We start from the raw sequence: 27,479 nt of genomic DNA on the forward strand, positions 1-27,479 counted from the left end.
GGGATGGGGCTGGCTCCCCTGGTTCTGCCCAGGGATCCCGGCCTCTGGCTCAGCAGGAGCCGGGCACGCAGCTCGCTCCCAGCGGTGACCTGCGGCCGGAGCAGGCACAGGGGAGCGGCCCAGCTCGGTCTCAGGCCTGCCCCCGCCCGGCCAGGGAAGCGGCGGGGCAGCAGCGGCATTAGCCAACCCCTCCCCCTCCCCCGCCCGGGTCCCCCGCTGAGCGCCCAGCCTCCCTCTCTGCGCAGGGGCGCGCGGCGGCTCCGCTCCCCGGGGGCAGGGGCGCGTGCCGCATTTCGCTCCGCTCCTCCCGTCTGCCCCCCTCGCGCCCCTTCCCCGGCTCCCCTCTTAAGGTGGCCCAGCGGGATGCGCGTCGGGGCGTCCCCGCTCTGCAGCCCGCCCTCCGGCAGGGCTGCCTTAAGGAGGCTCCTTCGCACAGCCCCGAGCGGAGCGGCGTTCCCGGCGCTGCCTATAAAAGGGCTCGATCCAGCCAGGGGGCGGCCGAGCAGGATCCAGCCCCCGGAGCCGGGCGAGCTCCTGCCGGTCGGGGCACTTGCTGGCACGCGGCGGCGAGGGAGCTGGCGAGCCTGGAGCGGGCCGGACCCGACCCGTCTCCTCCCTGCGGCGGGAGCTGCTCGCGAACCGGCGCGGCTGACACGTTCAGGTGCAGAATCGCTCTGGATTCTCAGAGAGCCTCATGGTGACTCCTCCCGCCCGCGCATTTCCCCAGGTAAGAGCGAGACCCCGGTTCCTCTCCTGCGCGAGGCGTGGGATCGGGGGAGCAGAGATGACCTTGCGGTCTCTGCGCTGCACAAGCACTTCTTTTAATAACCTGATCTTTGGAGTAGAAGTGGGGCCGACCCTGGAGCCAGGCATCCCAAACTTTGGCGGTGCTTGGCATCCAAATCGGGGTCTGAATTTTGAGAGCAACCTCATCTTTGCAATGGGCCAAACTAAAACTGCAGATCGGAACACCCCCAACATATGGGCTGTTCAAAATCCAGATTGGAATTTTCCGGCTTGGGGTCCATAGCTTCCATCTATCACTGTAGCATCTAAGTAACTGTGACAGGATCTCCGATCATGTTACCAAAATTCACTAACTCACCTTCCCAGTGCGCCTGTGAAGCAATTATTCCTGTTTTACAGATGGGGAAACCAAGGTGAAATGACAGGTTTCAGAGTAGCAGCCGTGTTAGTCTGTATTCGCAAAAAGAAAAGGAGGACTTGTGGCACCTTAGAGACTAACAAATTTATTAGTCTCTAAGGTGCCACAAGTACTCCTTTTCTTAAGGTGAAATGACTTGCCCAAAGATGCACAGTGAATTGTTGGCAGAGCTGGAGACAGACCCAGGTGTCCTAGCTTCCAGTCTTCTGTTTAAACTGCTAGGCAACACTCTCTCAAACTGAGCAGGAGAGGGAGGCTACAGCTCCCTGATGAAGATAGACTGATGACACAGAGGGTATGTCTACGCTGCAAAGAAAAATCTGCAATACTGTCTCGGACCCCAAGTCAATTGACTCATTGGGCTTGAGTTACAAGGCCAAAAAAATCAGTGTAGATGTTTGGACTCAGGCTGGAGCCTGGCCTCTGAGACCCTCCCTCTGGCCAGGTTTCAGAGCAGGAACATCTACACTATTGTTCTTACCCACAAAAGGAAAAGGAGGACTTGTGGCACCTTAGAGACTAACAAATTTATTTGAGCATAAGCTTTCGTGAGCTACAGCTCACTTCATCGGATGCATTTCGATGAAGTGAGCTGTAGCTCACGAAAGCTTATGCTCAAATAAATTTGTTAGTCTCTAAGGTGCCACAAGTCCTCCTTTTCTTTTTGCGAATACAGACTAACACGGCTGCTACTCTGAAACCTGTTCTTACCCACGTCACCCAAGCCCCACGAGCGCAAATCAATTAACCCAGGGTCTGAGATTCTGTGCTATGGGTCTTTTTTTTTTTTTTTTTTTTTTTTTTTTTTTTTTTTTTTTTTTGGAGTGTAGGTATACCCAGAGAAACCCAAGACCCCTCAAATGCCAGATGTCAAATTCCTTTGTAGTGGGTCCAAATCCTTATTTGAACAGGTCATGAAGAGACCGTGAGTGGGCCTTCAAGGTGGGAGAAGGGGAGTAGGGAGGTGTTATGGGGAAGAAAAACATCTAGCCCTTTTCACCTCTGCTCTTAAATGGGTGTTTTCTTGCAAATTTGCTGGTTTCTTAGGAGCAATTTTGTTTGGCCTGGAGCCTCCCAAGCGAGGATGGAAAGTGCTTGGCTCTCCTGCCTAGCCTTGCCAATCACTCCATCTAACCAGGAGCAGGGAGAGGTGGGAAAGCAATGTTAGCAGCAAAGGTATAACAGTCGGGGGAGGGAATCCCCATGGCGTTGCAAGTGTGGAAAGCGGCACTGTTTCCTGAGTAACTCCCTGGAAGGGGCTAGTCTCTGAGTGCAGGGGGAGGCAGGGGCAGATCCATTCAGCAGCAGTGCAGAACCAAGCATGTATACCGCCCAGCAGTAGTGACTGGGGATAAATATACAGCTGGCAACATGCAGCTTCTGCAGGCACTTCCTGCCCTATGGCAGGACTGTGGTAGGAAAGAGGTTAGTGCATGAGTGAAGGAGTACAGCCGCTTTCTGCTCTAACCTTTTGCGAATACAGACTAACACGGCTGCTACTCTGAAACCTGCTCTAACCTAGTTCCACATCCACTTGGGTTCAAATCCTGTTTGATTCTAATGTGCAGAATGGTTTTGGAGACCTCCGCCTCGTTTCTGCCGGTCGCCAAGCAGCAGTCTGTTTGCCAGAGGCCCTAGGACAGGTGGGCGTTACAAGACTGGTGCATTGAGAGAGCTGCATGGCATTCCAGCAGAGGGGAGACCATTCAGGAGATAGGTACACTGACAGGGGGTAAGGGGAAGGCGGGCCTGCAGTCATAGAGAAGATTACAAAGCAGGAGTGAAGCGCACTAACAGAGCTATCTGTGGAGTCCAGGAGTGGAATAGCTGGGCAGGGGGAAAAGACGGTATGTCAGGAGTGAGGGGCATTGGCAGAGCTGTGTGGGGAGCCCAGGACTGGAACAGCAGGTGGTGCTGCAGGTCAGGAGTGAGGGGCATTAGAAAAGCAGAACCTGTTTCTAGCCACACGCTGCATCTCTTCTCTCCTCCAAGCCTAGGAGCAAGATAGTGTATTAAGACAGCTTTTGTTTTGTTATTTGTGAATTACAGGGAAGCAGTTGTTAATGTCATATGTGACACACAATACCTAAGTGCTATTCACAGAGTAGCTGCTGTATATGCCCTGCGAGGGGTAAAGGCACGCAACCGGTCTCCTGGGAACAGCAGCAGCCACTTTCAATGCACTTAACTCTGCACTGAATAAAGGCTCCACAGAACAGTTAGTCTGCATGGTGGGTATGTATAGCAGCAAGAGCACTCAATATTGTGTGTTTTTTGTTTTGTTTTTTTTTTCCCAGAAATCAGTTGATATTGAATTAAAGCACAGTAGCTATATTCCAAATGGCAAAGGAGCCAAGGAATAATAACAGTTAATACATTATTTACACTTGTATATGAGGACTGTGGCCCCAGAGCACTACACAAGCCACTTATGCAGAGCACCATTGCAAGGTTAGCTGCTGTCCTTCACTCCAGAGGTGGCTGCATTTCAACACACTGCATGGCAATGGGGCAGGAGGTAAAGAATTTGGGTCAAGGACATTGGGGCAAATGCCTACTCTTATGAAAAGGGACAGGGGATTTTTAAAAGGTGCAAATAGTACACACAGACCTTTGGTTTTTAAGGTATTGTTTGAAAGATCCAGTGAGGTGTATGGGGCTCAAGAAGTAGTAGTTCTCCCTAAAAGACCCAGAGAAACACACCTCCCCTGTACACAGCCCTGGGGCCCTTACATTCCATCCTCCTTCTGGACTCAGGGTTATTTAGCAGCAATTGCCCTGTAGGGCCAGGGGAGTTTTAAGGACTGTGTTGACGTAGATAGCAAATGGTGTTTGTTTTAATATACAAAATCCATCTACTCTGCACACATTAAAACGTCTTGCTGCTGGCCCCTGTTGCACTCATACCCGTGGCGATGTTGAAAGGACGCTCCCTTCATTTCAACAGCATGTCCACACGGGCCAGGAAAGCAAAGGCATACCCAGTATGTTGCCTCTTGGGGTACATCCACACCACAGTTGGAGGTGTGATTATAGCTGGGGTAGGCACACCTGTGCTAGCTTCAATCTAGCTAGCATACTGCAAATAACAGTGAAGATGCAGCAGTACAGGCCCTGGGGCAGGGTGGCAACACAAGCTCTGTACCCAGGGTTCCAGGTGGCTTGTAGATCCCATGCGACGCTCACGCTGCTGCATCCCTCTTCATTGCTATTTTTTTTTTTTTTAGCTGTGTTAGCTAGATTAAAGCTAGGGTGGGTATGCCTACCCCAGTTGCAGTCACACACCCGATTGCAGTGTAGATGTATCCGTGGTGGGAGTGAAACATGGCTTAATTCCAGCAGCACTCCTTGCAAGGCTTCCATTCCCTCCTTACCACAGCACCCCTAAGCTCCTACATCCAGCAGCCTCTCCAGTGTTCATGAGCACTTGGTGTACCCGCTACTTTGTATTTGATATCAGTTGCTGCAGGCTGATTCCACCATCCACTTCAACCCTGCTTCCAGCAACACTCAAAACAGTCTTGCCAGGATCGAGTTGGAGCCTGCTTTGAGGCCCCTGCATGCCTATAGCCAGCACTCAGAGCTACTTCTAATCCTGCTGTGCCTCCTGGGGCCAGTGTCCAGAGCACCCCTGCTTTAACCTCCCTACAACCCAGAGCCAGTGTCCACAGGGCCACTGCTTCCAGCCCCACTTCACCCCTATCATCAGCACTTGCAGCATGGCTACTTCCAGACCCTCAGGCTCATGACCCTACCTCTCCACAGCAGGTTCTCTTTTGTTTCCCAGCTCTGACTTTCTGTTCCAAGCGCCTGTGTCTATGGGGAGGCAGGAGAAATCCTTACCTGCATCGTGAAAGCCACTAATGATTGTGAGAAACCTGCTAAAGTCTGCCCTTTGGGACTAGCGTCTAAGTTTAATAATACGTTGCTTGCCTCTAGTGCCTCCCATCAGGATCACAGAGTGCTTTACACACATTACAGAGTTAATCCTTGCAACCTTTCTCTCCTCATGAAGTTCTGCAGGTCAGTATGACTATCCCCACTTTATACACGGAGACACTGCTGTGCAGATTTGTCCCAAGTCCCACAGTGGCAGAGCTGGGAATACAACCCAGATCATCAGACTCCCAAGCCAGGTGCAAGGCTGGAAAGTAGTAAAAGGCTGCTGAGCTCATCATGACTTTAACAAAATGATCAGTTTAAAAATTGCTGGGAGCATCCAGTTCAATGGAAGAATAGTTAATACAAGGCACAGGTGAGCCCCAGAACTTCAGGTCTGTGACTAGGGTCCCTGGTCACTACGGTACTACAAATACATACTCTGTTGTTCGTATTAACCCTGCTCTTAGCCATAGGTGTGTGACTGTGTCAACCTCATTCTTGTCTGGGAGGTAAGCTGGACAGACCCCACTATTCCCCATGTAGGGGATTCAGCCTACCTCCGATAAATACCTCTAGTTGTGGCTGAATTGCTTTTAATGAACTCAATCCTTTATCTTTCTAAGACATGGTCTACACTACCAATTTATATCGGTATAACTATGTCTCTCAGGGGCATGGAAACTCCACACCCCTGTGCGATGTTGTTGTTCCGATCTAACTGCAGATGTAGACAGTGCTCTTCCCCCTGGAGGGCTTCTCCTGTTGACATAGCTACCGCCTCTTAGGGAGGTGGAGTACTTACACCCATGGAAGAAGCTCTCCAGTCAGCATAAGTGTTGTCTTTGCCAGGGGTTCTCAAACAGGGGGTCATGAGGTGTCAGCCTCCACCCCCAAACTCTGCTTTGCTTCCAGCATTTATAATAGTGCTTAAATATAAAAAAGTGTTTTTAATGTATAGCGGGGGGTTGCACTCAGGCTTGCTGTGTGAAAGGGGTCACCAGTGCAAAAGTTTGAGAACCACTGGTCTTCGCTAAGCGCTACAGTAGCACCGCCGCACTGATGCAGCGCTGTAATTGTAAACAAACCTTAAGTTAAATCAAAGGGGATCCATGCAATTTAATGTGAGTCTTTTAGATCAAAATCTTATCTCTGCAGGGACATTAAGGCTCCATCATCCTTTTCTTAAGAGCTGGAATTTGTCCCACTCTTCTTGGCAAAGATTTCCCCTCCCCACTGTTACTGAACATGCTGTACGGTTTAGTTGCCTTCCTTCCCTCCCCCCCCCCCCACCACCACACCCTGAGCAACTGCATCTTAGTGGTGCTGTCTGTGTCTAGTTTGTGAAGTGCTTGGGGAGCCTTCGGGAAGAAATAAAAATAGCCCAATACAAACTTCTTGTGTATGTGTGGAGAGAGAGAGAGTATATAATATAGATGCAGAGTTTGGATTCAGATCCCTGATTTTTTTTTTTTTTTTTTTTTTGATTGAGGTCCAGCTCTTATAAGAACAGGCTGGCTTTGAAGATTGGGACATTACCTCAGACATTTGGGGAGATTGAAAAGTTTGGGCATATTTAGTTCAGAGAGAAGAATGTAAGAGAGACCATGATGATATATGGAAACCAACGGCATAGAGTAAGTAGACTGGCACTTCTGTTCACCCTTTCTCGTAGTAAAAGAGCAAGGGGAAATTTGCTTAAATTGGAAGGCAATGACTGTAGTGATAAAAGGAAATACTCTTACACGGTTGAACCAGTAGAACTCACTGCCATATGGATATGTCTGTGCAGCAGCTAGACACCTGCAGCTGGCCTGTGCCAGCCGACTCGGGCTCAAAGGGCTCGGGCTGCTTCACTGCTGTGCAGACTTCCAGGCTCAGGCTGGAGCCGGGTGGGAGGGTCCCAGAGCTCAGTCCTGCCCAAGCCTGCAAGCCTACATAGCAGTGAAGCAGCCCAAGTCCCACAGCACAAGCCAGCCGCAGGTTTTCTTTGCTGTGCTGCAGGCATACCTGTGAAGCTAAGAGCTTAGCAGGATTCTGAAAAGCATGAGCCATTTAGATGACTAATGAAACATCCACTGTTTATGTTAAATAGAATCCCAAATGTAGAATGGCTATGAACCCTCATGCTTCACTACCTGCCTAAGGTTAATAAGAAGCTTCCATAATTGTCCCTTGTAGGACTTCTTGCTCCTTCCTCTGGAGCATCTGGTCAGAAGGTAAGGTACTGGCCTAGATGGACCTCAAAAGGACTGATCCAGTCTGGCAATTCCTGGGTTCACTTGAATGGGAAAATAATTCAGTTCAACCTTATTCTCAAACCTCAGAACAGGTTCACTTTGGATTCAGTTCATGCTTCTGGAGAAGGATCAAGTTGGTTCTGATTTGATCCAAACTGGCTGACTGCTGCAACCGCCGTCACTCATGTTTACTCGAAACTGCTATCATCAGCCTGGAAGCATTTTGTGGTGCTGGTTTATGAATGATACAAAGCCAAACTGTATTGTCCTGGTATTTTTCTGTTACCCCCCTGCACTGAGGTCATGGTAGCTATTTCAGCTACTCCCTGCCCCTGTAACTAAGCCAAGTAATAAGATTAGGTGGGGGAGGAGGGGAGTTAACATTCTAACAATTTAAACTCTTGTTAAAAGATAACTAAAAAATTAATGACTGTCTGAAAGCTTATGTTGGGTATGGAGAGCAATTGGGTTTGTGGAGATACTTGTGTATGAGTTTAGCATGTCAGGCAGTGCTGTGTCCCCCTTTTGCAAGCTAAGCAGGGTTGATCCTGGCCAATATATGTATAGGAGACCTCCAAAGAAAACCAGAGTGCCAGTGGCAGTGGTTTTGCTGGGTCACTTTCCTCTGCATCGATGCAGAACCCGCCCTTGGTTTAGCTTTAGGGGACAGTGCACTGCTGCAGGTGCCATCCTTCAGAGCAGCTGTACAGTTGGTGTCTTCTTAACCCTCATGTTGATTAGAAATCCCATGACACCTCCTTGTTCGGGCCATACTGGGTTCTATGCCAGCACCTGCCTATGGGATAGCTTTGGACAAGTCACTTCGCTGATCCTCCATTTCCCCATCTGTAAAGTAAACATGAATAATACTAACCTACCTCTGGGGCTTTGCAAGGTGTAATTGCTATTCACAAAGTGCTCTAAGATCCTCAGGTAGAAGGGGCTATAGATTAGTAGCCAACCAAATCTTAAGATGATGGTTCCTTTATTGGCCCATAGATTTAGTGAATTATCTGACTTTCCTTGTATCTGTCTAATGGTAGGCCACAAGAGTAGGCTGTATGGGATAGGTGCTTCAGGGCTACCAGAATGCAACTGTGGTTGCAAGGTGTGCTTTTCACGGGTGGGGCAGAGCAGTTCCAGCCAAAATATTGTCCTCTGGGGGCCAAGCTGAGCCATCACAAGGAGAAGCAAAGGAACCAGCCATCTCGTGCAACCAACCTCATGAGATGGCTCCCTTACCGGTGCAGGCAGGCCCAAGGTGGCTGCTCTCTTGTTGAGAATCCCATGCTGATTGACCCTGCTGGTGATCTGTTTTTTTTTTTTTTTTTTTTTTTTTTTTTTTTTTTTCTCTCTCCTGATACATCACGGTTTGTTGCCTTTCATCTCAGTGGGGTTTTTTTCCAATCCATACAAAGGTGAAAAGGAGCGAGGCACTGATGACTTTCCTGTATCTGCTGGCTGCTCTCTCCAGCTCCGACATGAATAAGGCCCTTCATGCGCTCCTCTGGAGCAAACACAGACGCTTTTTTGTTCTGTGAGCTGGTGGGATGGGATGGAATTAATAAATCAGAGAGCTGATGTTGTGCCACCACATTCCTGCAATTTTAAGGCAAGATCAGGAAAGAAAGAGGGCAAGTTCTCTCCTCTCTTCTTTAGAGAGAACTCGGATGCCAACTCCTGTGTCTTCCTCTCTCTCTCTCACTCCTCTGCTTTCCTTCCCATTTAATCTCTTGCTATTTCTCCCTTTATTTATTCCTCCTCATTTCCCCCCCCCCCACTTGTTCACCCTCATTCATTTCAACACATCCCTCTCACTCAGACTTCTGTTATATTCTCCTGTCTCCCCCACCCACTCTTCCATCCCTTCATATTTCTGTCCTTTCCCCCATCTCATCCCTGTGCATAAAAGGAGCACATAAACTCCAGGGAGATGTGTTGTCTAGTGGTCTGAATATAGGGCTGGGACCCAGGAATTCCGAGGGGCTATTCTTGATTCTGGAAGTGAATCCCTCTATAACTTTAGGCAAATCCAGCCCCTGTGTGCCTCAGTTTACTCTTCCCTAAAATGGGGATAATCATGCTCCCATCTCAAGTGGGGTAGTGAGAGCCTCTTGGGGGTTAATGAATGCCTTTTGAAGATGAAATGCACTGAGTGGTGTTCTCGTGCCACAGATATGACATTTATCTGTGTGCCTGTGAGCAGAATAAGATCCTGCCACCCACAGCCCCAGAACTGGCAAGGCCTTCTCCTCCTTGAAGTCTGAGCAAAAAACCTTGACAGGCTGTGCTTAAAATTAAGTTAATGATTCTGATTAAACTGAAGAGTCCTTAACATCTCCACATCCCTGCTGTTAGGAGGTAAGGGGCTATTACAAAAGCCTATTCTTCCCCAATCTGAGTGCACATTGATCTTCATAGGTGAAACCTGTACCCTTCACATAGTTTAAGCTTATTGTCAAGGTGTGAAGATGATGCTCTTTGCTCCTTATATTTTTTTTTAGTAATAACACTAGTGTTTTACAGTCTTAGTTCTTAAAAATCATTTCACAAAGGTGCATAAGCACTATTGTTTTCATTGTAGAGATGGGGAAACTGAGGCACGGAGGGAAGAGAAGTGATTTACCCAAAGTTGCAGAAGAAATCATAGTTGAAAAGAGAACCCAGGAATCCTGATGCCCAGTGGTGCCCTACCTATTGGACCCAGAGAAGAAGGAATAAACAATAATTACCTGTTTGTTTTTTTTAGATTAGTGGATATACTCAGGCCTGACCGACACTAAAAAGTTAGGTCAACTCAGCTACATTGCTATGAGGTGTGAAAAATCCTCACCCGTGAGAGATGTCATTAAGTCGACCTAACCCCAGATGTAGACTGCACTAGGTCAATATAAGAATTCTTCCATTGACCTAATTACTGCCTCTCAAGGAGGTTGATTACCTCTGCGAATGGGAGGGAGTGTCTACACTGACACACTACAGCGGCACATCTGTCAACAAGCCTTCCCAGTTAGGGGACTTTGGGACAAGAGTATCTTTCTGCACTCCTTTGATACATGTCCTAGCAGTTTCTTATTTCTGGGCTTCTTCTCCTGATCAGTTATTGATTGTACATCATCTCTCTGTTAATGTTTTAAGTGGGGTTTTTGTTGTTGTTTTTTAAAATCAACCGATTGTACCACTGGGGTTCCCCTGAGATCTCTTCTATTTGGTTCTTCAAGAACTCAGTTGGACTCCAGTTTTGTTGCTCAGGCTCCTTTATTTGGCATACAGCAAGGCTATGCTGAGTTGATCAGACTTAAGCATAGAGGGCAGGTATGGGGTGTACCATGCACCCAAAGTTGCATAGAAAATCTCTTCCTTGATGTGCATTTACACACTGCATCACATGCTTTGGGATTAGCTTGGTCACTTGGTAGGAACGAATCCCTGGACAGCATGTCCTGTCCATGCATGACTTATTCTTTACTTCATCTTACATTTCAGGCTTCTCTTGTCCAGTGTCAGTGGTTCCCTGGGTGTTCCCCATAATCTTAGCTAATACAGACATTCTTTTTCCAGACTCCTGATCCATTTACCTCCCTAATCCTGTCTCCCAAGAAATGAGACCTCACCCATGTCCATTTACTCATGTCAAGCCGGGCCTACATATAAAATCCTCATACAGCCAGATCTCCCAACTGGGGCTCAAGTGACCAATACCAGAGCCTCAAGCAAATACAAACGAAATCCTGATTATCCCTGAGCATCTTCTATGCAGCCCACAGGGAGCAGCTGCCACAGTAAAGCATGAGCCCATTCTGAGCTGTGACTGGCGATTTTTAAAGGTGCAGTTGAGTCAGCCAGAAGTTCCCCTCCTTTGTTAGCTGGGACCTACAGCTCCCTGTCAGCCTAGGTCATCAGGAAGAGGGGGTTACAACTGACCCACTGCAGCTAGTAAAAACATCCTCCGGTGGAGTCTGGGACGGGGGAAGTGTTTGTAGCACAGCAAGTGCTACCTAATGCCAGATGGACCTCAGCAAGGTCAGAGTTCACTCCTCTTTCTCCTGTCACTCCACTTCCAACAAGCCCTCAATGTCTCCATCTAGGAAGCGGCTGAGTGCTTCCTCTCCACTTGCCATTAACCACATGATGGCTCATCCCGTAACACCTCTGGATGGCCCATCTCCTCTGCACCAGTGGAGAGCCTGCCCCTCTTCTGTTGCAGCAGCTAGGAGCCTACCGGACTCTCATAGTTCCTCTGATAGTCCCCATTGCGTTACCAGCTCTAGTGGTATTTGGAGCTTTGGAATCCTGCTATTGTCCAGCTTTGGAGTCCTGTTATTACATGAGAATTTCTGCTTCTATTTAAACAAAAAAAAAAAAAAAGTAAGTTTCTAGCCCTCATGGTTGTGGAGAAAAAACATGAAAACACGAAGTGAGAGCACCCCCAAGGCAAATACAAAGAACCCAAAACGTGTTCTTTTAAAACATTCTGATGGTTTTCAAACCAATCTTGTGATTTTATTGGGGGGACCTGACTCATAGTTTTTGAATGCTTGGGGTCAGCAACACTATTGCTTTTGAAAGTTAGTGGCACACTTTGGCCTCCGAGTAATTAGGCATCTGAGAGCCCTTCTCTTTCATCTCCTGAAACCCACTAGCTAAGCAGGTGCAATAGGAGAGAGGCCTCTCTCTCATACTGTGCAATCCCATGGTGCACTTGGGACATAAATTACAACAGTATTGCCAACACCAAGTATTAAAAATCATGAGATTTTGTAAACTAATCTGCTCTGGTTCTTTTTATTTGTCGGATGATTTTTGTTGTTGAGCCTTTAAGTTTCACATTTCCGGGCTTTGCTTTGCAACCGTGAGAGCTTAAATTTTACTTTATTGTTTTAAAATTAAAGCTGAGATTGTCTTGTAATGACATGACTCTAGGAGCTAAAACATTAGGGTAGTTACAAAAGACTTGAAGATGCCTAATGTTGTCAATATTTAAAAAGGGTAAATGGGCTGACCGGGGTAAGGATAAGCCTAGTCAGTCTGACATTGATCCTGGGCAAGATAATGGAGCAGCTGATACTGGACTCAATTAATAAACAATTAAAGAAGGGTAATATAATTAATGCCAATCAACATGGGTTTATGGAAAATAGATCCTGTCAAACTTAGTATCTTTTTGGATTACAAGTTTGGTTGATAAAGGTAATACTATTGATATTATATACTTAGACTACTGAAAGGCATGTGACTTTGTACCACATGACATTTTGATTTTAAAAAAACTAGAAAGATCAAATTAACATGGTAGGTCTCAAACTGCAGTTGTAAACAGGGAATCCTCATCCACTCTTTCTAGTGTGGTCCTGCATAGATTGGTTCTTGGCCCTGTGCTATTTAACATTTTTCTCAGTGACCTGGCAGAAAACATAAAGTTTGCAGATGACCCAAATTGGGGGAGTGGTAAATAATGAAGAGGAGAGGTCACTGATTCAGAGCGATCTGGATTGCTTGGTAAGCTGGGTGCAAACAAAATGCATTTGAATATGGCTAAATATCAATGTATCCTTCTAGGAACAAAGAATGTAGCCGTACTTGCAGGATGTGGGACTGTATCCTGGGAAGCAGGGACTTTGAAAAAGATTTGGGGTAGTGATGGCTAATCAGCTGAACATGAGCTCCCTTTACGATACTGAGGCCAAAAGAGCTAATGCTATCCTTGGATTCTTAAACAGAGGAATCCCAAGTAAGAGTAAAGAGATTCTTTTACCTCTTTATTTTGCACTTGTACAACCACTGCTGGAATACCGGTGTCAACAATTCAAGAAGGATGTTAATAAATTGGAGAGGGCTCAGAGAAGAGACACAAGAAAGATTAAAGGATTAGAAAAACTGCCTTCTAATGATAGATTCAAGGAGCTCAATCTATTTAGTTTAGGGCGGAGGGATAGCTCAGGGGTTTGAGCATTGGCCTGCTAAACCCAGGGTTGTGAGTTCAATCATTGAGGGGGCCATTTAGGGATCTGGGGCAAAAATTGGGGATTGGCCCTGCTTTCAGCAGGGGGTTGGACTAGATGACCTCCTGTCTGATATTCCAACCCTGATATTCTATGATAACAAAGCATAGGTTACAGGATGACTTGATTACACTCTATAAACATCTACATGGGAACAAATATTTAATGATGGGCTCTTCAGTCTAGCAGAGAAAGGTATAGCATGATCTAATAGCTGGAAGCTGAAGTTAGATGAATTCAGATTGGAAATAAAGCATACTTTTTTTTTTTTTTTTAAAAAAACAGTGAGGGTAATTAACCATTGGAATCTTTTACCGAGAGTCATGGTGGATTCTCCATCACTGACCATTTTTAATTCAAGATTTTCTAAAAGATCTGCTCTAAGAACTATTTTTGGGAAGTTTTATGGCCCATGTTATGCAAGAGATCAGACTACATGATCGTAATGGTCCCTTCTGGCCATGGATTCTGAGTCTATGATAAACACCAAATACTGCTTTCCCCCCTTAGACTTCCCCCACAGCCCAAGACCCATCACTGGAGATGACTGATGGATCTTGATGTGAGCATCCAGTCCCTCTCATACCCTCATTCTGCTAAACACAAATCCTCTGCACCATAATCACACTACAGAGAGGTGCCCTTCCCTCTGATATCCAGAGTCCCTGCAACAAGCTCCATAATGTCACTGCTCCCTTTCAGCATCACCATGCTAGCAGCTCTCTATGCATGGTACACATTTCCTACATATACATGCAACACTATGATGCACACTCTCTGTAGGTGCTGCACATGGACCCAGCTGTTCATACACACAAAGGACCATGTTCACCACTGGCATAAGCCAACACAACTCAGTTGAATTTGGTCCATAGATTTTTTTTCACCATGGTTCTAATGGGCCAGATTAATCTCAGATGTAGCTCCAAAATCAAACACAAATTATGGACCAGAATGTGGGGAATGTTGCAACTAGAGGCCTACCAAATTCACAGTCCATTTTGGTCAATTTCACACTCATAGGATTTCAAAAATCTTAAATTTCACGGTGTTGTGATTGAGGGGACCTGACCCAAAAGGGAGTTATGGGGGGACTGTCACAAGGCTATTATGGGAGGGTCACAGTATTGCCACCCTTACTACTTCACCACTGCTGGCGTGGCGCTGCCTTCAGTTCTGGGTTGCTAGAGAGCAGTGGCTGCTGGCCAGGTACCCAGCTCTGAAGGCAGCGCTGCCGCCCGCAGTGCAGAAGTAAAGGTGGCAATATCGTGACCCCCTACTACAATTGCCAGATCTCCTGGGGGAGACCAGATCTCGCGGTCCATGACGCGTTTTTCATGGCTGTGAGTTTGGTAGGCCCCTAGTTAAGCCAAGGCTCTGACAGAGATAGGGGCTAGAGGGTGTCTGGAAGGCCCAGCCCTTTAGCAGTTGAGTGCAGAGGTGCAGTAGTCCCTCCTGGGACGCCTGTATAATATGTGCTGCAGGGAGAGCTTTGCACCGTTCAGCATGAGCAGTGTGCGCAGGGCCTTCGATCCATGGTTCTCCTCGCAACGTGCTGCTTCCCAGGCTCTTTGAGGAGCATCCTTTTCCCCATCCCAGCCCTTCTGTGCCAGTTCTAGACCCACTACAATGTGGCCCTGATCCAGTGCCTGGTAGGATTCCCTGACATGGGAGTCAGATGACCACCAGGATCCAGACGCCCGATTTACCCCGCCCCCGAGAGCTGTGCAATCCACTTCCTACTGGCATTCAGAGGTATTTCTGGGGGGATTGCACAGAAGGGGGTCTCATTTGACTTACTGGCTTGTACATCTCCATATGAGCAGCAGCTTCTGCCCTAGGTCTGCCTTTGCTTGGCGATAGGGAGACATCTGTCACACATAGTGAAGTGCAGCAGGTGAAGCACCACAATCACAGCTGCAGAGTGTGAGTGTGTGTGTGTAAGGGGAAAACAACCTCCAAGTCATTCTGATGTTGCACATTAAATCACCAACTGTCCCACTGCAGGGAGAGACATCATAAGATGAAGAGTACCCAGAAGGGATGCTTTACTGCCGACAAAACCATTCACCAGTCAACAGAACATGCAGACTCTGAGAGCCTTTCCTAAGAGAGAGGAATGGGGGCCTTTCATTGCTTCTCTGTGTCTGCAGCACTGTCTGCTTATTTATCCAGATGTTCTAACCTCCAGAGATGCCAGTCTGTCCTACATTCCCCACCCAGGACTGCATGCTTGCTCCAGGGGAAAGTGGATGTGACCTTCTGAAACCAGAAATCCACTCCAGGAAAAATGGCACTCCAAAATTAGTGTTATGCCTAGGTTGGATTGGCACATCAGGAGAAAGCTCCAGGGAAATCAGCCTGCCTGCCCCCGAGGGCAATATGAAAAGAAGAGGTGGTGAGTGAGGAGAAGCAGGAGGTGGGCCAAGAGTGGGAATAAGACAGAGATAGAATGTGCTGCACTGTGCTTGCAGGAGAGGGGATCTCAGGAGGAAACAAGGGTTCCTGAGTTTTGGTTTTCATTTAGAGATGGGTTGCCAAAGCCAAAACCCCACCTCTAAACACCCCCAATACTTGGCAAGGTTCTGGTCCAGAATGGATTTGGGCCAAACCAAAACCCCAGATCCAGATACCCCTTAGCTTTGGGAGATTTGAGATCCAGATTCTAATTTAGTGTTTCTAAGCAGCCAATGGTGTTTCTAACCAGCAAATTTTTAAGAGCAGGTTGGACAAACGCTTGTCAGGGATGGTCTCGATAATACTTAGTCCTGCCTTGAATGTAGGGGACTGGACTAGATGATCTTTCCAGGTCCCTTCCAGTTCTATGATTCTATGAAATCAACAGCTGATTGGCACTTAAGTAATTCCGTTCTCTGACACAGATGCACAAACTAGACAAAACATGGGGGAAGTTCAAATCCAGATCTGAGTTTTGCAGCTCTGGCCCATCTCTCATTTCTGTAGAAGGTTGCTGTTTATCTTGCCTCAGATATAAGAGAGAACTGATTTTTTTTTTAAGTCCTCTGAAAAAGGACTCCAAGTATAGCTGGAGATTCCAGGAAAGCTGGTTCATTTCTCACCTCTGGCTGAAGAGTCCCTGTTGCCGAGTAATTCTGCCCAAGATCAGTTCTCCGCCTGCAGTTCAGCAGTTTGGTAGCATCTGAAGACAGGGGCCAGGGCTATGTGTGACAAGGTGTACCAAGGAATGTGTGTTTCATCTTGCTGGGTGAGGTTACCAGTGATTCTATGAATAGAGAGACGAGAGCTGCAAAAGTTGGGGGAGAAGAATCTTTTGGTAGTTTCCTACCATCAGCCTATTGTATACAGAGTACTGTGATGGCTGGTCTGTGCAAAGATAATTCTGTAGGCTTAATGGGTGGAAGGAACATAGAAATTGCCATCTTGGGGCATCCCTCTGGGGCACCTGGCACTGGCCACTGTCAGAAGACAGGATACTGGGCTAGATGGGCCTTTGGTCTGACCCAGTATGGCTGTTCTTATCTGGTTCAGCACTGGCCAATGCCTCAGGCTACAGAGGAAGTTTTGGAAAAAATAGTAATGTACCTAGTCCATTTTTCCATGCTGTGTATGGATGGAGCCTGATGGAAATTCCTCCCTTATCCCAACTTGTGAGCACATGAAAGCATGAAGGTGTGAAAATGTGCCTCTCGGCATAGTACAGTACGGTTGACTTCCCAAGGAAGTGTGATTATCTATGTACAAAGAGCAAAACAAGCACTTTCAGTCTGGATTACATGTATTTGCAATCAAAGGAAAACAGAGAAAGAAAAATTATAAAGTCTCCATGAGAAAGTGCAGAGTTTGTGTCTCACTCTGAGATCTTCCATTCTGAATCTGCTTATGGCCCTGTCCTCCCAACAGACAGGCACAGATTTAACCTCTGTAGTAATGTTTTTATTTGGTTCTGCTTTGTAGAAGTAGTATTTTCCTTCCGGAAAATGACATGGTGAGCAGTTTCCTTTTCAGGGTCCCTTTCTTTTTACCTCTGCCGGATATACCACTGGCTCCACTACGTCCCTGACAACTCCTTTCCCCTACTTCCTCCTTCCCCTTTAATTTCACATCTTCGGGGGCAGATACTGTACATTGTTTATGCTGTTTTTCATCCCAGTCTCTTGGTTAAACCTGATCTAAGTAGATCAGCTCTATAACTGACATTAAAGATTTAATTCTGCTGGAGTTTTCTGAGTAGTGGACGGGCATGTAGCTGTAACAGAAAATTTGCCCTATACTACATTTTTTGGCCAGATACATTTTAGGTGTCAGCATAATATGTTTATATTAGACAATAAGCAGCAGATCTAATGTGCTTTAACGAATTCTTCCCAAGGAAGATTTGAAAACCAGCTCTTTGGGTAACCTGTATGCCACAAGTCTACTTCACAGTGCCTCAGTATTCTCCACAGCAGAAATGTTCCTTGGTATATTATTCCTTGCCTTCTGGAATAAATGTGTAGCCTTTGCCAAGGCCTAGTGGTCACTCCTATAGCTAACTGAGACCATTTCTGACATGTTTTGCTGGCTACTACACAATCATCATTAGCTAGTTTCCCTTCTCTATGTCATATTCCAGGTCTGGCCACAAAAAAACTTCAAGCCAAACTTTTCATTTTCATTATGCTTTATTGATCATACAATTCAACCATCGTTCTCCAGTGAAAGCAGCAGGTTATTACTACCCCATGCCACACGGCAAACAATCGTTCTTTGGACAATTCAGTTTTTCTAGTGGACTCAGACCCTGATTCAGCAGGTTACTAAAACATTTGCATATCTGTGGGCATGTGAGCACCCCTATTGACTTCAGTAGGTGGCTGACATGCTAAAGGTATGCATGTTCTTGCTGAACCAGCACCAATGGCTCTTGTTTGCTATATGGTTTTGCCATCCAGAAGGAGCGTATTGCATTACTTTAACCAAAGCAGGGTTTTTCTCCATTTCCTTGGCACTTGCTGGGTGTGATTGGAAGGCTCACTAGGTAAGAGTTTGTACACTGCCTCTGAAAGTAGGGGGAAATGAGCAGAATAAATCAATGTCCTCTGGAGGCTTGCATTTGATGCAGCTAAGATCAAAGCCCATCTCTGCATCCTGGCTGTTGCTAGAGGTGCAGTGTCAGCCTCTGGACCCTGTATCTCAACAAGGAGCTTGTGATCAAGGGCACTTGTGCTATTTAATTATCTCCCAAATAATGCCTAATGTCTTTCTCTGAGAGTAATTCCTCTCAGACTTTGTTAATGTTCTGGAAGCAAATATCATGGGGTTTGCCTTTCCCTCTTTACAACCCATATGTGTAATGACAGCTACCACTCCCACTGAACAGGCATCATGTGCCAACACAGTAGGGAAAGCTCTGAGTGAAATGCACCAGTACACTGGAACTATTCAGTTTTGCTTTTTGCTTCCTTAAGACTTATTCTGCCTCTCAAACAAAACCGATTTCCTATCTTTTAATAATGCATCTACTGGGGCTGCTTAATGCTGACACATCCAGAATGAATACTCCATAATAGCCACCGTTGCCTAAAAAGGATCTCCACTCTGAAAGTCTTGGCAGGAGAAGGGGCAAATCTTGCTTTAGAGAAGCACCCCAAAATGCATTTCCTCTGAGGTGAGACAGTTCCAAAGAGTTTGCAGCACTGAGTTAAGCTCTCAGGAAACCTGGCTCTCTCATGGGCCATCTAGTCCCTCCTGTGTCTGTTTGGTTTTGAACTGTCACTTTTTCCTCAGTGTATCTTGGCACTTCTCATTCCAGTTCTGTTTATGATTAAGCATGAAAATTAAAACTGGGCCCAAAGCTACAATGTTCTGAACCAGACCCAAATGTTTCCAAAGTTCCAGGGGTACTGATTAGGCTGGTTGCAGACACAGGGGCCAGTTGTGCGGTTTGAATTTAGGGAGATTTGGGTCTGACTCTAATGTTCAGATCAGGGTTTTGGATTGAGCCTATCTTTAAAAATGAAACTTAACAGAACTTTCTATCCCCCAGGAAGCTTCTGTGTGAGTCTGGGACACAAGTTTGGTTCAGCACTTACCTGAACCAGTTGTGTTCATCCTTGCTCATAGCCAAGGTAAGCCCTGGCTGTTCCCTTTCTATCTAAGATGGCAGGTGGTGGCAGGTGTTAGCACAAAAACATTGGACCCCACAGGAACTAGCCTGCAGATTTCATAAGCACTGCCTCCAAATTTTTTCTTGTGAATAGAACCCAGTGCTTAGAAATGATCAGCATGTGTGGGACACATCTCTCTCAGGAAAGGAGCCAAGCAGAGCTGTTTACAGATCTAATGGGCAGGGTCTGGTGGCCAGCGGTGGGTGAGGGGCATGACACTAAGTGAGTTCCCAAAAGAAAAGCTAGTTTTCTGGGCTGACGACACCACAGATCCATAGGGTTAAAGAGAGATTAACCAAGCAGGCAGGGAAAGGACGGTGCTTTTCATGAAGCCTTGGGGGGGGGGCAGGGCAGCAGAAGGTGTAGGGTTTCCCTCCCAGGGAGGGGTTTCTTCCCACTCCCACCTCAAGGGCACACACACTGAAAGCTGCAGCTTAGATGTGAGCATCCAGTCCCCGTAAGTGTTGTTAGCTCTAGATCCAGCCACTATTGTCTCCTCCTCCATATTATTTACTGCTTTGTCATTTTCTAGCACTGCATCCATCCAAGGATCTCCAAGCTCTTCAGTGTAGTCAGCCTCATATCCCTTTCCCTAGGGTCAAGATCATTTATCCCCTCCTACAGGTAAGAGGAGTGACTTGCCTAAAGTAACCCAGAAAATCAATGGCAGGGTAAGGACTAAAACCCAAAGCATCTGTCTCCATCACAAGAGCATCCCTTTTCCTTAGGGGTGTGGTACAATAGATGAACACTGCCCATGCTGGGAAGGGTTAGGGTACACTCAGTCCCTGCCCCATTTTTCTAATGAAATCCTATCTCCTGGCATGCAGCATCCTTCCCTGCCGTTGGCTTCTCAGGTAGCCAGATCCAGCAGAGTTCGGGGAAGAAAACGCTGCCACTCAGCCAAAGAGCCCAATCTCTCCTCACATTTCCTGTCCCACCACAGGCTGTGGCATCCCATCCTGGAAATGAACCCTTAGTGCTTGCTTTAGAGCTAACCCAACATTTCGGTCCTACAATGGTCCCCATTCATTCAGCACTACCTCAGGGAGAGGATTGTCCCACTGGGGAGAAGGAGGCCTGGATAAGTGGGCCTCATTACCATGGTCATATACATTAAGTTCTGCAGCTTTCTTGCATAGCAAGCCTGTGTCATCCACTTACGTGCTCCCCGTTCCTATTTTACTTGTGCATCTGAAACAGGCAGGAGATGGTCTAGTCAAGGGAAATACCACAGCGTCTCAGCCGTAACCAGTATTAAACCGCACATGTTGACACTTTGGCTGCTGACTCTGGGGGATGAGATGCAAAAGAATGGGTTAGAGGGGACAAACTTCCTGTCGATTTAAGTAAGCAGAGACAGAGCTATTGCTAAGCACCACAAATACAAGAGTTGCCATGAATTATGCATTCCTTGTTTGAAGGGAGGTTGGCCTCATCAATAATGAAGGCTCACTGCTCTGCCTTCAGCATTGCATCCCCAACACTGGCAGTTGCAGAATTCATGAAATCTGCATGGACGTCCTCAAGGTGCTCCAGGGTCAGTGGAGAGAGACAAGCTGCGGAGCGCAGGCTAACACAATACTGCAGAAAGTTCCTGTGCACGCAAAACGTGAACCTGTCCAACCCCCATGCTGCCCTGCCAACAGCTCTGCTCAAGTACTCACATGCAGACACACACATCATACAAATATGCAGCCAGAAATGAAGGCACCCAAAATTACTGGGAATTTTTGAAAATTTTGGCTCAATCAGCTGAGATTGATTGGGGGCATTTGCATTAACAGACCCTAGATTTATACATCAGGTGCCTGGATATTACTGGTAAATGGCCATTGTCCCTGAAACCCACTCCCCTTTCAGGGTGATGGTCTACATGACAATTAAATCAACCTATGTTAGGTCAAGAACAGCCACCCCATTAATTGCTGCGGTTTTTCATGTCTATACTACCCTCCTTCTGCCAGTGGTATGTATCCTTCCCAGAAACGTTTCCACTGACTTAAGTGGGGGAGGGGAGCGCTGAGCACCCAGGCCTAAATTTACTGATCTCCAGGGCAGACTGCAAAGCCCATGTATTTGCTCAGGCTCTTTTCAAGTCATTATTTCCTTTCTGATGTGGTTCTCTCCTTTGCGCCAGTCCCTTCTCTGTCCCAGTTTGTCTCCACTATTTTCTGTTTTCCCTTCATTCTTATTCCCCATGGACTTCTCTCTTCTTCATGTCTTCCCCAGCCCCTTGCTCCTCCTGGGAGAGGGACGGAGAATGGATCCTGCTCCAACACCAGTGATAAGAGTGTTTCACAGACAAAGCAGGTGACCCACGTGAACTGAAGAGTGTCACCCTCCAGATGCTGGTGAACGCAGAACCCTGCACTGCAGTCCCGCTCTGTCGAATGGAGGGCTGTGGAGCTGAAGTGCTAGGACGGGGCTCTGTATTTTTATTCATTAGTATGATCCCACTTTTCCTTGGTTGTGCTGTCTCCACAGTCTCTTTTTCCAGCCTGCCAACCCAGCCTCTGCCCTGCACTGATTATTGTGAGTTTAGGGTCGTTAGAAAGGAGGAGGATTAGGGAGTTTAACAACAAGGCTCTCCCAGGCCTGGGTCTCCTAACACTGCTCCTGAACATAGGCAGCTGCCTCAGAATCCCAGGCCGCTGTGGCCTCTCCCGAACACAGCCCTCCCACATCTCACTTCCCTAGCCTGGCTCTCCCTAGCCTTAACCATCTGAGTCCCCCAGGGCTTCCACCCAATCCAGTTCTCCTGAGGACTATCCCAACCTCCGCTGAGATGCCTACCACTGTACATCATCTCAGGAAGCAATGAGGCTAACTAGGCTGCACACTCGTTTTGGCAGTATGGAGAGTACAGACGCTGCAAGCCCCCCAGCACAGGTATAAACAGCAATGTAGACAGCGAGGCCCAGCTCAGGCAAGTAGTGTTAAGACATGCCTGTGGGTATGGACCTGGCCATGTACGCTGCAGGCTCTCTACTCACCCACGCAGTGCCTCCCCCATCTACACTGCTGTTTTTAGCGGTGTAGTGGCCACAGCTTCCTTCCCCGCTGCTGGAGTCTTTCCCCGCCTCAGGAAAAGGGTTCAGTAGTGGGGAGACTCTGGCAGTAAGGAGGCAGCTGGGAAATGTCCCAACAGCTTCCCACTGCTGGAGCCTTTTCTGCTGCCTCCCCGTACCAGAGCCTTTCACGAACGTGCGTAGCTACACGTGATGTAGCTTTTCACTGCAGCATGTAGCTATGCATAGTGTACGCCCTGCTGCAAGTGGTGCGCAGTGTAGATGTAACCAAGGTTACCGTCCAGCTTGGAATGCCTTAGGCCGCTCCCAAAATCCGAGTTGCCCACTGTTAATATTGCACTTCAATAGCAAAAAGTTTTCTGGGAGTTAAACAGATTGGTGATGGTCAAAAGTAGGCGATCACACCAGATGCTCTGAGCTACAGCCAGATGCTTCTTACTGCTCCAGTCATACAATGCAAGAAACAGTTAAACCTAGCTCCGGGAGGGGGGGGAGTGGGGAGGGTTGCGCACACACACAAAACAGAAGATTGATGCATGAAATTAAGCAGAGAGATGTGTAATTTGAAAACAGCTCAAGAAGGTTACAAGCTGCATATTGAAATCATCCATCAGCCATCTAATATTGTTAGGGGTGCGTAATACAAACAGGGACTGCAGCAGGCACTAGAAAAAGAGGGGGAGAGAGGGATAGTCAGAAAGGAAAAGAATAAGGAAGAGAGAAACTTAGAGACAACATTAATAATAATACAATCTGTATTACAGCAGTATCCATAGGTCCCTCTCTGCATCACAACAAGAGCTATGCAAACACATAACTGGAGGTAGTTCTCTCTCCGTTTGGTGGTGGCTCTACTCTCTCTCCGTAGAGCTTACAGCCAGGAACTGCTGCGTGAAGTATGTTATGCAGCTTTCCCCATCAGGAGCCCCGTCGGGGGTCCGCACCCTGTCTGCCCGTCTCGGTGGGCCACGGGGCTGTACCAAGGGCCCCGTCGGGGAGTAACCAGACCGTAACCCCAGCCCCCCATGCGCTGCGAGAGGAGTTGCGGGAGTTTCTAGAAGACGTCCGTGGCTCCCGCAACAAAGTCCAGCTTGCCCTCCAGCGATGGGGGGACTTCAATCAAATCCTCCGGGCTGCAAGGGCCCTCATGGGGGAGGGTAAAAGGAGGCAGGGCGCCGTGGCCTATCAGCGGGTCCGCCTCTTCCGTGACTCCTTACTCACCTACGGGGTGGGTCACGGACTGCTGCGTGGCCCGCTGGGAGCCGCGAGCATCCCTGCCGGCGAGGATCCCCCCGAGCCCTCCTCATGGCACCCTTTACCATCGCAACATTGAACACCCGTGGCTGTAGGATGGGTCTCCGCAGGTCCCAGGTGCTCTCCTTCCTTCGGGAGGGGAGGTACTCTGTGGTTTTCCTGCAGGAGACCCATACGGATCCGACCGCCGAAGACAGCTGGCGACTGGATTGGGGGGACAGGGTCTACTTTAGCCACCTCACAGTTCGTATGGCTGGAGTGGCGAACCTGTTCTCCCCCGACCTACGGCCCGAGGTGCTGGGGGTCACCCAGGCTGTGCCGGGTCGCCTGCTACACCTCCAGGTCCGCATGGAGGGGCTGGTAGTCAACCTCGTCAACATCTATGCCCCAGCAGCGAGCCCGGAGCGGCTGCAATTCTATCAGCAGGCGTCTGCCTTCCTCGGCACCTTGGATCCTCAGGAGTGCCTGGTCCTGAGAGGGGACTTTAACATCACCCTTGAGGAGAGGGACCGCTCGGGGACCGAGCAGAGCCCGGCCACTATCGCCGTCCTCCAGGAGATAGTCGAACACCACTCCCTGGTGGACGTCTGGCGCGACCACCACCCGGATGACACTTCCACGTTCACCTTTGTCCAGGTAGAGGCCCACCGGTCACGCCACTCCCGGTTGGACCGCATTTATTTATCACGCTTTCATCTTTCACGAGCCCAGTCCTCCAGCATCCGGCCAGCCCCTTTTTCTGACCATCATATAGCCACCGTGACAGACTCCCTCTGCGCGGAGAGGCCGGGACCGGCCTATTGGCATTTTAACAACAGCTTGCTGGAGGATGCGGGCTTCGTGGCGTCCTTCCGGGAGTTCTGGCTGGCCTGGCGAGGGCAGCGGCGTGCCTTTCCCTTGGCGCGGCGGTGGTGGGACCTAGGGAAGGTGCGCGCACGGCTCTTCTGCCGTGACTACACCCGGGGCGCCAGCCGACGGAGGGATGCGGCGATAGAGCAGTTGGAACGGGAGGTCTTAGAGCTGGAGAGGCGTCTGGCCGCCAGCCCCGAGGATCCGCCCCTCTGCGGAGCATGCCAGGAGAAGCGGGAGGAGCTCCGGACCCTCGAGGACCATCGGGCCCGGGGTGCCTTTGTTCGATCTCCCATCCGTCTCCTTCGGGAGATGGATTGCGGCTCCCGCTTCTTCTACGCCCTGGAGAAAAAAAGGGGGGCTAAAAAACATGTCATCTGCCTACTGGCAGAAGATGGCACCCCCCTCACGGATCCGTTGGAGATGTGCGGGAGGGCGAGAGCCTTCTACGCAAGCCTTTTCTCCCCGGATGCAACTGATCCTAACGTTTGCAGAGAGCTCTGGGAGGAGCTCCCGACGGTCAGCGCAGGCGACCGAGACTGGCTAGAGCTGCCTCTCACTCTGGCCAAGTTCTCAGAAGCCCTCCCTCGCATGCCCACCAATAAATCTCCGGGCATGGACGGGCTGACCGTGGAGTTCTACCGCGTGTTCTGGGACGTCCTGGGCCCAGACCTAGTCACCGTCTGGGCCGAGTCTTTGCAGAGCGGGGTCCTCCCTCTTTCGTGCAGGCAAGCCGTGCTGGCCTTATTGCCGAAGAAGGGGGACCTCCGCGATTTACGAAATTGTCGTCCCGTCTCGCTCCTCAGCATGGACTACAAAGTCGTGACAAAAGCCATCTCGCTGCGGCTAGGGTCCGTGCTGGCGGACGTGGTCCACCCAGACCAGACCTACACCGAGCCGGGCCGCAGCATCTTCGACAACCTTTATCTGGTCCAGGACCTATTGGAACTTGGGTGTAGGGATGGTCTGTCATTCGCCCTCCTGTCCTTAGATCAGGAGAAGGCGTTTGACAGGGTGGATCACGGGTATCTCCTGAGCACTCTGCAAGCGTTTGGCTTCGGACCCAGGTTTGTGAGTTTTCTCCGGGTGCTGTACGCCTCCGCAGAGTGTTTGGTCAGGCTCAACTGGACCCTGACCGAACCGGTCAGCTTTGGGCGAGGAGTACGGCAGGGGTGCCCCCTCTCGGGCCAGCTGTACGCTCTGCGATCGAGCCCTTCCTCTGTCTCCTCCGAAGGAGGTTGACAGGGTTGGTGCTGCGGGAGCCGGAGCTGCGGCTGGTCCTGTCGGCGTACGCTGATGACGTGCTCCTCGTGGTCCAGGACCCGGGTGACTTGGCACAGGTGGAGGCTTGCCAGGCCATCTACTCGGCAGCCTCCTCCGCGCGGGTCAACTGGGTCAAGAGCTCTGGCTTGGTGGTAGGGGACTGGCGGCAGGCGAGCTCCCTCCCACCCGCGCTTCAGGCCATCCGGTGGAGCACGGGTCCGCTGCTCTATCTGGGTGTTTACCTTACTGCCACGCATCCCTCTCCGCCGGAGAACTGGCAGAATTTAGAGGGCGGGGTGATAGAGTGGCTCCGGAAATGGACAGGACTACTCCGGTGCCTCTCCCTTCGAGGGAGAGCGCTGGTGCTTAATCAACTAGTCCTGTCCATGCTCTGGTACCGGCTCAACACCCTGGTCCCGGCCCCGGCTTTCCTGGCCAACCTCCGGACATCGATTCTGGAGTTCTTTTGGTCAGGACTGCACTGGGTCCCTGCGGGGGTTCTCCATCTACCTCTGGAGGAGGGAGGGCAGGGCCTAAAATGTCTGTGCTCACTCAGGTCCATGTCTTCCGCCTCCAGACCCTGCAGAGGCTCCTTTATGGTGCAGGTAGTCCAGCGTGGAGCATACTGGCGCACACCTTCCTGCACCGCTTCCGAGGGCTCCGATACGACCGCAGCTCCTTTATCTCCATCCGAGAGGTCTTCCGCGAGACCTCTCTGGGCTGCCGGTCTTCTACCAGGACCTCCTCCGGACCTGGAAACTCTTTACAACGACCAGGTCCGTGGCGGCCACCGAGGGGGCAGATCTCCTTGCGGAGCCCCTGCTGCACAACTCCCAGCTCCGTGTGCAGGTGGTGGAGTCCCGCTCAGTGCTCCAGAGGTTGGTCCTGGCAGAGGTCACAAGAGTCGGAGACCTCCTGGACTATGACCGAGGAGACTGGCTGGATCCCCTAACCTTCACTCAGCGCATGGGGCTTTCCAGACCTTGTACTCCCCGGCGCATACTTCAGGAGGTGAAGGCCGCTTTGCCACCCGCTGCTCGGGGTTATCTCGACCGGGTCCTGCACGAGGGCACGCCCCGCCCACCCGCTACCCCAGGCCCGCCGGACCTTTTAATTGGACCCCTGCCCCGTGGACCCAACCGACCCCTTCACCCCTTCACTAGAAGCCGGCTGCACGAGATGCAGCCGGTCTGCTTTCAAACCGCGCCAAGAAAACATCTCTACACGCTCGTGCTCCACACCCTTCACGCCCGCACCCTCGTGTCCCGCCCCCATACAAAATGGCGGGACCTCCTGCCACCTTTGGAGGGTGAGGAGCCCTGGTGGGCCAGCCTATATTCCACCTTAGTCCCAAGGCCCGCCAGGGATGTCAGTTGGCGGCTCCTTCACGCAGCCGTGAGCACGGGCGTGTACTTGGCGCGGTTCACTTCAATCCCAGACACCTGCCCCTTTTGCGGTGTCAGGGATACCCTGGCACACATATACCTGGAGTGTGCCAGGCTGCAGCCCCTATTCCGGCTCCTCACCAATATTTTATTACGTTTTTGGTTGCACTTCTCCCCTCACCTTCTCATTTATGCACTCCCTATCCGTGGCCCCACAAAGTCACGGGATCTCTTGGTCAACCTCCTCCTGGCCCTAGCTAAAATGGCCATCTACAAAACCAG

At 49.4% G+C, this 27,479-nt stretch overlaps 1 protein-coding gene across 1 annotated transcript in view; it reads left to right on the forward strand.

Annotated features, from left to right (window-relative positions):
* The first annotated feature begins 594 nt into the window (after nt 1-594).
* The window catches only part of LOC119850126 (galactosylgalactosylxylosylprotein 3-beta-glucuronosyltransferase 1-like), a 46,314-nt gene continuing 19,429 nt past the window's right edge, over nt 595-27,479 (forward strand). The window contains exon 1 of the mRNA XM_043512273.1: nt 595-727. The gene's annotated coding sequence lies outside the window, so the exon portion shown is untranslated. The remainder of the gene's footprint in view (nt 728-27,479) is intronic.

This window comes from Dermochelys coriacea, chromosome 1 (assembly GCF_009764565.3).
Source record: "Dermochelys coriacea isolate rDerCor1 chromosome 1, rDerCor1.pri.v4, whole genome shotgun sequence".
Classification (NCBI taxonomy): Eukaryota; Metazoa; Chordata; order Testudines; family Dermochelyidae; genus Dermochelys; species Dermochelys coriacea.